This window comes from Gorilla gorilla, chromosome 13 (assembly GCF_029281585.2).
Source record: "Gorilla gorilla gorilla isolate KB3781 chromosome 13, NHGRI_mGorGor1-v2.1_pri, whole genome shotgun sequence".
NCBI classification, from domain to species: Eukaryota; Metazoa; Chordata; class Mammalia; order Primates; family Hominidae; genus Gorilla; species Gorilla gorilla.
The window spans coordinates 32411882-32425637 of NC_073237.2; the positions used below are offsets into that span (position 1 = coordinate 32411882).

At 35.2% G+C, this 13756-nt stretch overlaps 1 long non-coding RNA gene across 3 annotated transcripts in view; it reads right to left on the reverse strand.

Annotated features, from left to right (window-relative positions):
• Positions 1–13756, reverse strand: part of LOC134756859 (uncharacterized) — a 211846-nt gene that overhangs the window by 97192 nt on the left and 100898 nt on the right. The gene's annotated exons all lie outside the window — the stretch shown is intronic.

Genomic DNA, 13756 nt, shown 5'->3' on the forward strand with positions numbered 1-13756 from the left:
GCACATTCACTCACCACTTCCCTGGGTAGGGGATGTTCCCCTGGCTCTGTGTTGTTACTGGGTGGGCTGTTGTTCTGTCTTGATTTAATTCATTCCCTGTAGGTCAAGTTGTTTCCTTGATTAGTCTCAATGACAGTACCTGGATGTTTCAGTTGAATATGCTGTATTTACTCTCCCCTTTTGTTCCTCTCTGTGAGCCACACAGACTAGCTGCTTCTAGTTGGCCATCTTGGCCACAAGAAGCCAAATGTGATGTTTTGATATGTGTATACATTATGAAATGATTAAATCACATCAAGCATTATATTCATCACTTCACATACTTAACTTTTTGTGGTGAAAATATTTAAGATGTGCTGTCTTAGCAATTTTCAACTACACAATGTTATTATTAATTATAGTCATCATGCTGTACAATAGATATCTAGAACTTATTCATCCTAACCAAAAATTTATACTCTCTAACCAATATCTTCCCATTCTCACTTCCCCATTGTCCAGCCCCTGGCAACCATATTCTGAACTCTGCTTCTATGACATTGACTTTTTTAGATTCCACCTGTAAGTGCAATCATGCAGTATTTGTTTTTCTGTGCCTGGTATTTTTCACTTAACATTAATATCCTCCAGGTTTATCTGTATTGACAGAATTTTCTTCTTTTGAAAGGCTGAATATATATATATATATATATATATATATATATATAATCACATTTCTTTACCCATTAATTCATTGATGGACACTTACATTAATTCCATATCTTGGTTATTATGAATACTGCTGCAATGAACATGGGAGTGAAGCTATCTCTTTAAGATCCTAAATTTATTTACTTTGGATATATGTTCAGAAGTGGGACTGTTGGATCATACAGTAATTCTATTTAAAAATTTTTAAGAAACCTCCCTACTGTTTCCCATGTCTGTACTAATTTACATTTCCAACCACAGTAGACAAGGGTTTCTTTTTCTCTACATTTTTGCTCAAATTTATCACTTATCTTGTTGATCATAGCCGTTTTAGCAGGTGTTAAGATGATGTCTCATTATAATTTTGTTTGGTTTTTAAAAAAAATCAACATTTCTTCCATCGACAACCTTCTTTATTTATGGAGCTTTCAATTTCTGCACTATATATTCTACACTGTCTTCTATTCCCTTTAGAACTTCTTTTTAGCATTTCTTGATGGAGTAGGCTACTGGTATTTAACTTACTCAGCTTTGTTTCTCTGAAAAATCTTTTGTTTTTTCACTTTAAAAAGATTATTTTATTGGGTTTAAAATTCTTGGTTGGTGTCACTTTTCTACAACATTTTGGAAATTTTATATTATTCTTGTCTCAGTTACATGGTTTCTGGTGAGAAGTATACTGTAATTAAGTTATTGTTCCTCTTTGGGTAATGAAGTGTGTGTATTTGTGTGTGTGTGTGAGTGTTTATGTATATGTGTATACAACTCTGGCCTCTTAACATTTTGTCTCTAGTTTTCTTCAGTTTGGTAATGATTTTTCTATGGTTTTGTTTGTTCTCATTTGTTTTGGTATTTAATCATGTTTGTTATTCTCTGAGTTTACTATATTTGTGGTTTGGTGTCTGTCATTAATTTTAAAAAGTTCTTAGCCATTATTTATATATTTCTCCTAATTCTGTTCTCTCTTTTCTCCTTATGGGATGCCAATTATAAGTATGTTGTACCTTTTAATTTTTTTCTTTATATGTTGAATGTTCTCTCTTTTTGATTTTCATTATTTTTTTTCTCTCTCTCTTATTTCTTTATTTGCCCATTTTCATTAGGGAAGTTTCTATTACATTGCCCTCTAGCTCACTGATTATTTTTCTTGGCCATGCCCAGTCTAATGCAATGAGTTCATCAAAAGCATTCTCCATTTTGGTTACATGTTTTTTATATCTGGCATTTCCTTTTGATTCTTTCAAGAGTTCAATCTTTGGTCTTATACTATCCATCTGTTTCATTGTGATTTTAATTTATTTCTCTAATGATTAGTGATGTTGGGCTTTTTTCCATGAATGTATTGGGCATGTGGTATGTCTTTTTTTTTTTGATAATTTTTCCCCTTTCTAAATGGTGTATATTTAAGGTGTACCACATGATGTTTTGATACACTTATAAACAGTGAAATGGTTACTGCAACCAAGCAAATGAACATATTCATTATGTCACATAGGTCTTTTTTTGCAGTTAAGAGCATGTAAAATCTACTCTCATAGCAAATGTAAAGTACACAATATTATTAACTATTGTCCTCCTCATGCTATACATTAGATCTCTACATATTCATTTGACATAACTGCAACTTTTTACTCTTCAACCTATATTTCCTTATTTCCCCTACTGTCTCCATAACTGATAACCACCTTTCCACTCTGTTTCTATGTATTTAAGGTTTTTTTAGATTTTACATATAAGTGAGATCATGCTGTCTTTTTCTTTCAGTGCCTGGCTTATTTCACTTAGCATAACTCACCCCAGGTTCATTCATGTGTTCACAAAACACAGAATATCCTTCTTTTTAAAGGCTGGATAATATTTCATTGTTCATATACACCATAATTTTCTTAAGCCTTTTATCTATCCATGCACACTTAGGTTGTTTCCATGTCTTGGCTATTGTGAATAATGCTATGATGACCAAGAGAGTGCAAATATCTCCAAAAGGTGCTGATTTCATTTCCTTTGTGTATATATTTAGAAAAGGGATTGCTGAGTCCTATGATAGTTCTGTTTCACTTTTTCTGAAGAACTTCTTCAGTGTTCTCCATAATGGCTGCGCCAATTTACATTACTACCAATAGAGTATAAGGACTCTCTTTTTTCCACATCCTTGCCAATATTTGTTATCATGTCTCTTGATAATAGTCATTCTAAAAGGTGTGAGGTGATACCCCATTGTAGTTATAATTTGCATTACCCTAATAATTAGTGATGTTGAGTACATTTTCATAGGTCTGTTGACCATTTTTAATGTCTTCTTTGGAAAACTGTCTATTCTAGTCATTTGTCCATTTTAAAATCAGGTTATTATTACTATTTTCTATCAAGTCATGTGAATTACTTACATATTTTTGAGTATTAGTCCCTTTTCAGATATACAGTTTGAAAATATTCTATTAGTTCATAGGTTGCCTTTGCATTTTGTTGATTGTTTCCTATGTAGAAGCTTTTTAGTTTGATATAGTTTACTTTTGCTTTTGTTGTCTAAGCATTTGGTGTGATATCCAAAAATATTACTGCCTAAGCCAATGTCAAGAGCTTTTTCCAATGTCCTTTAGAAATGTTAGTTTCAGATCTTATTTATAAGTCTTCAATTTATTTTAAGTTGATTTTTGTGTATGATATAAGATAAACATATAGTTTCATTCTTTTTCATGTATATATTTAGTTGTCCTAACACCATTTATTGAAGAGACTAATCTAATTTCAATTTTATATTCCTGGCATCCCTGTTAAAAATTAGTTGACCATATATGCTTGGGTTTACTTTGGGGCTCTCAAATCTGTTCCATTAGTCTGTGTCTGTTTTTATGCCAGTACCATACTTTTTGAATACTATAGCTTTGTAGTATAATTTGAAATTAAGGAATGTAATGCTTCCAACTTTTTTTTCCTTAACATTTGTTTGGCTCTTGTGCAGTATTTTGTGGCTCTGTATACATTTTGTGGAGTATTTTGTGGTTCCATATAAATGTTAGAATTTTTTTTCATTTCTGTGGAAAATATTATTGGAATGATGATGAAGTATGCTTTGCATATGTAGATTGTTTTGAGTAGTATGGACATTTTTACAATATTAATTATTCCAAATCTATTATCATGAAATATCGTTTCATTTATTTATATCATGTTCAATTTTTTGATTCATGTTTTATAGTTTTCAGTGTACAGGTCTTTCATTTCCTTATTTAGATTCATTTCAAAATTTTTTATTCTTTTTGATGCTATTGTAACTGAGACTTTAAAATTTTTCATTTTGAGGTAAGTCATTATTGGAGTAAAAAATGCAACTGAATTTTTTAATGTTAATTTTCTATCTTGTAACTTTATTGAATTCATTTTGTAGGTCTAACAGTTTTTTGGTGGTATCTTTAAGGTTTTCTACATATAAGCTCATGTCATCTACAAATAAAGATATTTATTTCTTCTTTTCAGATTTGGATACTCTTATTTTCTTTTCTTGTCTGATTGTTCTTACTAGCACTTTCAGTGTATGTTAAATAGAAATGGCAATAGAAGGCATTCTTACCTTGTATTGGATCTTAAAAAAAAGCTTTCATGTTGTCTCCACTGATTATTATGTCAGCTTTGGATTTTTTATAAATGGCTGTGATAATTTGAGAAAAAATTTCTTCTATATCTAAATTTTTGAGAGTTTATATCAAGAAAGGGTGTTGAACTTTTTGATATGTGTTTTCTTGATGTATTGAGATGATCATGTGGCTTTTTGTTCTGTTGCTGTGGTGTATTACATTGATTGATTTGTATATGTGAAGCCAAACTTCCATCCCAGGGATAAATCCTACTTGATCATAATGTATCATTTTTTGATATGTTGTTGAATAATGGTTTGCTACTATTTTGTTGAGGATTTTTGCATTAATGTTCATGAGAAACATTTCATTAGAAATGTTAATGTTTGTTAGAAATATTTGAATCTTTGCTCCTTTTTCAGTCTAGCTAAAGATTTGTCAATTTTGTTTATCTTTTCAAGATCCAAGTTAGTTTTGTAATCTTTTCTATTGCTTTTCTAGTCTCTATTTATTTATGCTCTGATCTTTATTTCCTTCTTTCTATGAAATTTAGGCTTAGTATGTTCCTCTTTTCCTGATTCTATCAGGTTTAATGCTAAGTTGTTGTGTTTTTTGGAGACCTTTCTTCTTTTTTATGTAAGCATTTATTATAGATATCCCTCTTAGAACTGCTTTTGCATAATCCCATAGGTTTTGGTACATTGTATTTTCACTTTCATTTGTCTAAAATTATTTTTAAATGTCTTCTTTGATTTATTCTTTGACCCACTTGTTGTTAAAGAGTATATTGTTTAACTTCCATATATTTATGTATTTTCTGAAATTCCTTCTATTATTGATTTTTACTTTTATACCATTATAGTCAGAAAAGATACTTGATAGTATTTTAATCTTTTAAAATTTGTTAAGGCTTGTTTTATGGTCTAACCTATAATCTATTCTGGAGAATGTTCCATGTTTTCTTGAAAAGAAATGTGTTATATGCTGCAGTTAGATGGAATGTTCTGTATGTGAAATAAGTCTCTTGTAGGTAACAGACAGTTGGGTCTTTTTTAAAAAATGTCCATTCAGCCACTTTATGTTTTTTGATAGAGGTTAGTCTATTTACATTTAAAGTAATTATTAACAGGTAGGGATTTACTATTGCCATTTTAAAAATTGTTTTCTGGGGCCGGGAGTGGTGGCTCACGCCTGTAATCCCAGCACTTTGGGAGGCCGAGGCAGATGGATCATGAGGTCAGGAGATTGAGACCATCCAGGCTAACATGGTGAAACCGCGTCTCTGATAAAATACAAAAAATTAGCTGGGCATGGTGGCGGGTGCCTGTAGTCCCAGCTACTCTGGAGGCTGAGGCAGGAGAATGGCATGAACCTGGTAGGCAGAGCTTGCAGTGAGCCGAGATCACGCCACTGCACCCCAGCCTGGGCGACAGAGTGAGACTCCGTCTCAAAAAAAAAAAAGAAAATTGTTTTCTGTGTGTACTGTAGATCCTTTGTTTTTTTTTTCTTTCTTGCTCATTTTCGTTGTAAAATAACGTGTATTATTTTGGAGTGGTATGCTTTGATTATTTTCTCTTGTTCACTGTGTGTCTGCTATATGCTTTTGCTTTGTGGTTATAATTAAGCTGACATAAAACCTCCTATAGTTATACCAGACTATTTTAAGCTGATATCAACTTAACTTCAATTGTGTACATAAAATCTAGTTTTACTTTCCCAAATGTTTTGTTTTAGATGTCATACTGTACATCTTTGTATAAAAATTAACAAGCTATTATAGCTGAGGTTTTTGTAATAATACTTCTGTCTTTTAACCTTCATATTAGTTACACGTCATTTACATATCATTATTAAAATATTAAAAATATTAAAGTATTCTAGACCAGGTGCGGTGGCTCATGCCTGTAATCCCAGCACTTTGGGAGGCCAAGGCGGGTGGATCACCTGAGGTCAGGAGTTTGAGACCAGCCTGACCAACATGGAGAAACCCCGGTTCTACTAAAAATACAAAATTTGCTGGGTGTGGTGGTGCATACCTGTAATCCCAGCCACTCGAGAGGCTGAGGCAGGAGATTTGCTTGAACCCAGGAGGTGGAGGTTGTGGCAAGCCAAGATCGTGCCATTGTACTCTAGCCTGGGCAACAAGAGCAACACTTTGTCAAAAAAAAAAAAAAATGAAGTATTCTGAATTTGACTTTGTACTTACTTTTACCAAGGAGTTTTCTACATTTATGTTTTTGTGATAATAATTAGCAACCTTTCATTTATGATTGAAGAACTCCCTTTAGCACTTCTTGTAAGGCAGGTCTAGTGATAATCAACTATCTCAGCTTCTTTTTGTAAATCTGGAAAATACTTCCTTTTTCCCTCATATGAGAAGGACAGCTTTGCCAGGTAAAGTATTCTTGAGTGGCAGTTTTTGCTTTCAACAGTTTGAATGTATGATCTCACTCTACCCTGGTCTGCAAATTTTCTGCTGAGAAATTCACTAATTGCCTTACTAAGATTTCTGTGTATATCATGTGCTTATTTTTTCTTGCTGCTTACAGAATTCTTTATCACTGATTTTTAAAAAAATTTCAACTTTTACTTAAGTTACAGGGGATACAGGTTAGTTACATGGGGATAATGAATGATGCTGAGGTTTGGGGTGTGAATCTTTTCACCCAGGTACTGAGCATAGTACCTTGATAGGTAGTTTTTTAAGCCCCCTTTTTAACCTACATCCCCAATAGTCTACAGTGTCTATTGATCCCATATTTACGTACATGTGTGCTCAATGTTTAGCTCTCACTTATAAATGAGAACATGTGGTGTTTGATTTTCTGTTCTTACATTAATTTGCTTAGAATTATGGCCTCCTGCTGCATTTATGCTGCTGTAAAGGATTTTTTTGTTTTTCTTTTATGGCTCTGTAGTATGCCATGTTATATATGTGCCACATTGTCTTTATCCAATCTATCATTGATGGGCATCTAGGTTGATTCCAGGTCTTTGCTATTGTGAATAATGCAGCAATAAATTTATGAGTGCATATATCCTTTTGGTAGAATGATTTATTTTACTTAGGACATATACCCATTAATGGGATGGCTGGGTTGAATGGTAGCTCTGTTTTAAGTACTTTGAGAAATCTCAAGACTGTTTTCTACAGTGACTGGACTAATTTACATTCTCACCAACAGTGTATAAGCATTCCCTTTTTTTCAGCAGTTTCACCAACATCTGTTGTTTTCTGACTTTTGAATAGCCATTCTGACTGGCATGAGATGGTATCTCATTGTGAGTTTGATTTGCATTTTTCTAATGATTAGTGATACTGAACATTTTTTATAGGTTTGTTGACCACTCATATGTCTTCTTTTGAGAAGTGTCTGTTCATGTCCTTTGCTCATTTTTAATGAGATTACTTGCTCTTTGCTTTTTGACTTAAGTTCTGCATAGATTCTTGATATTAGGCCTTTGTCAGATGGACAGTTTGTGAATATTTTCTCTCATTCTGTAGGTTGCCCATTTACTCTGTTGACAGTTTTCTTTTCTTTTTTTTTTTTCTTTTTCTCTGCATTTTGTCCCTGCCCTGGGGATCTGTGGAACTTTGAACTTGGGAGAGATAATTTAGGGCATTTGGTGGAATTTCTTAGTAGCATGTTCAAGATGTAGCCTGGTTGCTTCCAACCACCTATGCTCATATGCATGAGCAAATAAATGGCCTGAAACTGGAACTTATATTTAAAAGGGAAGCAAAGCATAAAAGTTTGGAAAATTTGCAGCTTGGCCATGTGGTAGAAAAGAAAAACCCATTTTCAGAGGAGGAATTCAAGCAGGCTGCAGAAATTTGCATAACTAAAAGAAAGCCAAAAGCTGATAACCAAAACAATGGGGAAAAGGCCTCCAAGGCATTTCAGAGACCTTTGTGGCAGCCCCTCCCATCACAGGCCTGGAGGTCTGGAAGGGAAGAATGGTTTCATGGGCCAGCCCAGGACCCTGCCACTCTGAACAGCCTTGGGACACTGGTCCCTGCATCCAAGCTGCTTCAGCTCCAGCCATGGCCCAAAGGGACCCAGGTATAGCTCAGGCTGCTGCTTCAGAGGGTGCAAGTTATAAGCCTTAGCAGCTTCCACATGGTGCTAAGTCTGCAGGTGTTGAGAGTGCAAGAGCTGAGGCTTGAAAGTCTCTGCCTAAATTTCAGAAGATGTATGGAAAAGCCTGGATGACCAGGCAGAAGCCTACTACAGGAGTGGAGCCCTCATAGAGAACCTCTACTAGGGTAGTGAAGATGGGAAATGTGGGACTGCAGCCCCAATACAGAGTCCTCACTGGGGCACTGCCTAGTGGAACTGTTAGAAGAGGGCCACCATCCTCCAGACCTTTGAATGGTAGAGCCACTGACAACTTGCACCAACACCACAAGACACAAGCACTCTCAACACCAGCTCATGAGAGCAGCCACAGTCGGAGAGCTGCTCAAAACCTGGAAACCCACTTCTTGCACCAGTATGCTCTGGATGTGAGACAGAGAGTCAAAGGAGATTATTTTGGAGCTTTAACATTTAATGACTGCCCTGCTGTGTTTTGGACTTGCATGGGGACTGTAGTCCCTTTCTTATAGCTGATTTCTCCCTTTTGGAATGGTAGTATTTATTCAATGCCTATACTCCCATTGTATTGTGGAAGTAACTAAATTGTTTTTTTATTTTACAAGCTCATAGGCAGAAGGCACTAGTCTTGTCTCAGAAGAGACTGTGGACCTTGGACTTTTGAGTTAATGCTAGAATGAGTTAACACTTTGGGGGATGATAGGGAAGGCATGATTATATGTGGAAATGGAAGAAAGACAGGAGATTTTGGAGGGGCCAGGGGCATAATGATATGGTTACGATCTGTGTCCACACCCACATCTCATGGTTAGTTGTAATACCAGTATTAGAGGCAGGGCCTGATGGAAGGTGACTGGATCACAAAAGTGAATGCTTGATGAATGGTTTAGCACTATTCCTTTAGTACTGTTCTTTTGATAGAGTGCTCAGGAGATCTGATTGTTTAAAAGTGTGTAGCACTTCTCCCCTCTCTCTCTCTTTCTCCTGCTCTGGCCATGCATGTAAGACTTTCCTGCTTCCCCTTTGCTTTCCACCATGATTCAGAGTTTCCTGAGACTTCCCCAGAAACACATGCCAGCATCATGCTTCCTGTACAGCTTGCTGAACTGTGAGCCAATTAAACTTCTTTTCTTTATAAATTACCCAGTCCCAGGCATTTCTTTATAGCAGTGCAAGAAGGGATCAATACAGTCCCACTTGTCAATTTTTGTTTTTATTGAAATTGCTTTTGGAGACTTGGCCAAAAATTCTTTGCCAAGGCTGAGGTTGAGAGTATTTCTGAGGTTGTGTTCTTGAATTTTTATAATTTGAGATCTTATATTTAAATCTTTAATTTTTATTTTTTTCATTTTTTTGAGATGGAGTCTCCCTTTGATGCCCAGGATGGAGTGGAGTGGCGCAATCTTGGCTCACAGCAACTTCCGTCTCCTGGGTTCAAGCAATTCTCCTGCCTCAGCCTCCTGTGTAGCTGGGATTACAGGCATGGACTACCATGCCCAGCTAATTTTTGTATTTTTAGTAGAAATGGGGTTTTGCCATGTTGGCCAGGCTGGTCTTCAACTCCTGACCTCAGGCAATCTGCCCACTGTGGCCTCCCAAAGTGCTGAGATTACAGGTGTGAGCCACCATGCTCAGCCTCTCTAATTTTGAGTTAATGTTTTATATGATGAAAGGCAGGGGTCCAGCTTCAGTCTTTCCTATATGGCTATCTGGTTATCCCAGCCCCATTTATTGAATAGGGAGTCCTTTCCCCATTGCTTGTTTTTGTTGGTCTTGTCAAAGATCAGATGGTTGTAGGTTTGTGGCTTTATTTCTGAGTGTCTTTGATTTTTGACAGGTCAATCATACTATGTTTTGGTGAGGTCTTCTTTGGGGTGAATGAATTGAAGACTTTTGAGCTTTATATACCTGGATGTTTACATTGTTCCCCAGATTTGGGAAGTTTTCAGCCTCTATATTTTAAATAAGCTTTCTGTCATTTCGTTTCTCTTCTCCTTGTAGAACTTCTGTAATACAAATTTAATTCTTTTGATGGTGCCCATAGATTAAATAGGCTTTCTTCATTCTTTTTTCTGAAAAGAAAAATAATTATAAATCATCCTCTGACTGGGTTTATTTATTTTTTATTCTTCTTGTTCTATCTATCTCTCTCTATCTCTGGGTTTATTTATGTTTTATTCTTCTTGTTCTAGTCTGCTGTTGAAGTTCCCTATTAGATTTAATTCAGTCATTGTGTTCTTTGGCTTCAAAATTATGTCAAATTTACAAGCAAAAAACAAACAACCCCATCAAAAAGTGGGCGAAGGATATGAACAGACACTTCTCAAAAGAAGATATTTATGCAGCAAACAGACACATGAAAAAATGCTCATCATCACTGGCCATCAGAAAAATGCAAATCAAAACCACAATGAGATACCATCTCACACCAGTTAGAATGGTGATCATTAAAAAGTCAGGAAACAACAGATGCTGGAGAGGATGTGGAGAAATAGGAACACTTTTACACTGTTGGTGGGAATGTAAACTAGTTCAACCATTGTGGAAGACAGTGTGGTGATTCCTCAGGGATCTAGAACTAGAAATACCATTTGACGCAGCAATCCCATTACTGGGTATATACCCAAAGGATTATAAATCATGCTGCTATAAAGACACATGCACACATATGTTTATTGCAGCACTATTCACAACAGCAAAGACTTGGAACCAACCCAAATGTCCAACAATGATAGACTGGATTAAGAAAATGTGGCACATATACACCATGGAATACTATGCAGCCATAAAAAATGATGAGTTCATGTCCTTTGTAGGGACATGGATGAAGCTGGAAACCGACATTCTCAGCGAACTATCGCAAGCACAGAAAACCAAACACCACATGTTCTCACTCATAGGTGGGAACTGAACAATGAGAACACTTGGACACAGCAAGGGGAACATCGCACACCGGGGCCTGTCATGGGGTGGGGGAAGACGGGGGAGGGATAGCATTAGGAGATATACCTAATGTAAATAACGAGTTAATCGGTGTGCAGCACACCAACATGGCACATGTACACATATGTAACAAACCTGCACGTTGTGCACATGTACCCTAGAACTTAAAGTATAATTAAAAAGAAAAAAGAAAACAAGCTGTAATGGCCTCAGATGGGGATAAGTGAGGAGAAATTGTGAAATGTGGAAAAGAAGTAACATATATAAGTATTTATAACAATTATAGTATGTAACCTGGGCTCATATTTCCTCCATTCATAGTACATATAGGCATTGTGAGAATGAAGCAAAAATATCCTAAGGTTCTTCAACTTTCCTAAGATTCTTAAGCAACAAAGGAAGGATAGGAGAAAAAAAATACATATAAATAGCATATTAAAATCACTGCAATATCTGTGAGGAGAATAGGCATAAAAGACATAGGAATAGAAGGGACAAAATCAGTCCAGGCAAAAATGAAGAGGGTTGAGCTAGGTAAGTGATGATAGGTCTGGGGAATAAGGAGTGGGTTTGTGAGATTTTAGGGGTGAACTTGGTGGGTCTTGGTGACTGACTAGATTTGTAGAGTAATAAAATGACTTCCAGATTCATAACTTATTGACAAACTAAATAATGTTTGCAATAAAAGAGTTAGGAATTTCAGGAGAAGAAGCAGGATTTGGATAGAAATGTTTCATTTAGGATTTGTTGCATGTAAGGTGTTTGTGGGGTACTGATGTGGAGATGTCCAGAAGACCAACTGCATATATAGCTCTATAGATAGGAGATAACTGTGGCTGGAGACAAAGATTTTGAAGTGATCAACATGGAAAACATAGTTGAATTATGAGAGTGATGAGATTGGTTAAAGGCTCATAGAGCAGGAGGAGCAGCTGGACAATGGAAGTCAAAGGATTATAATGGAATCAAAACCAGGATCTCAAAATCCTAACCTAGTGTTTTCCCCAACAAACCATGCTTTTATTTGCTGGGATAAGTATCACTTTATCCTAGCATATTTCTAGCTTTTCCAATTTGTATATTTCTTTAGCAAGTATTTATTAACCCATTAATTGACTACATATTTACTTAGCATTTAGTTTTAAGCAGACACTGTGTTTGGCATTGGAGATGTAAAAGTCAACAAAACAGACGGTATTCATCTATTCACGTATGGAGCTCATAATTTAGTGGAGATAAATTAAATAACCACACATATAAACACAAATTTTGATAAGCACATAGAAGAAATTATAATATATACTGAGAGATATTGCAAGAGGAAGACCTAATATTGGAAGATTTGGGAACATGATATTTAACATAAGACCTGAAAGTTGAATGAGATTAATGAGGTTAAAAGAGATTTCAGAAGCATACCAGGCAGAAGGAAGCACTCCCAATGTAAAGGCCTCAGATATGAAAGGACTAATGTGTCTAAACAATAAAAGACTCTTTGGGGCATGGTAAGTGAAGGAAGGAGTAGCATGATTTGTGTGGCTAGAGAATTAATCAGGCCCCAGTCATTTAAAAAACCAAATTATTAGAAACCAAATTAATATTCAAGTATGAGATCTTAGCTCTGTTAGTATCAGATTTAAATATCACAAAAGTTCACATTTGACTAACTGGAACAAATAAAGATTTTGCACAGGGAGGAGACACACAAAGGCAGTGTTGACTTTACATGATAGTGTGGGACCATCAAAATGAAAACTAAAATCCTACAAAAAACTGAACTAAAACACAGAAACTAAAATCTTACAAAATAATCTTAATAATCTATGGGGAAAATTACAGTTGCTTTGTGACCTTTACAATTTGTTTCAAAACCATAAAATCTTACATGCTGTCAGTTATAAATGTTTAGGAAATAAAAACATAGTAAAACTAATATTAATTTAGTACATTACAATTTAGAATACTAGGGATATTTTGAATTAAAGTGTTTTATTTCTTTGTAAACAGCTTAAATGTAACTTGTATTGTACTTGCCTGTTTTTTTGCTCACCATATAAATTATGATATGGAACATGCAATTTTTAAAAGCTTGGTGAACTGTCATACCCCTTATTTTCCTTTTTTTCTGTTTGTTTACATCCCCACAGGGGTGGTGCTATTTTTAAATGTTTTTAACAGCTTTGTTGAGGTATAATTTGTATACAAAGAATTGCACATATTTAATTTGTACAATTTGATGAATTTGGATGTGTGTAAACACCCATACTACCATCTCCATAATCAAAGTAACAGACATATTCAACACCTCCTGAAGTGTCATTTTTTTGTGGTAAGAACACTTAACATGAAATTTACCTTCTTAAATTTTAAAGTTCACAATAGCATGCTGTTAACAATAAGCACTATAATGTACAGAAGATCTCTGGAACTTATTCATCTAGCATAACTGAA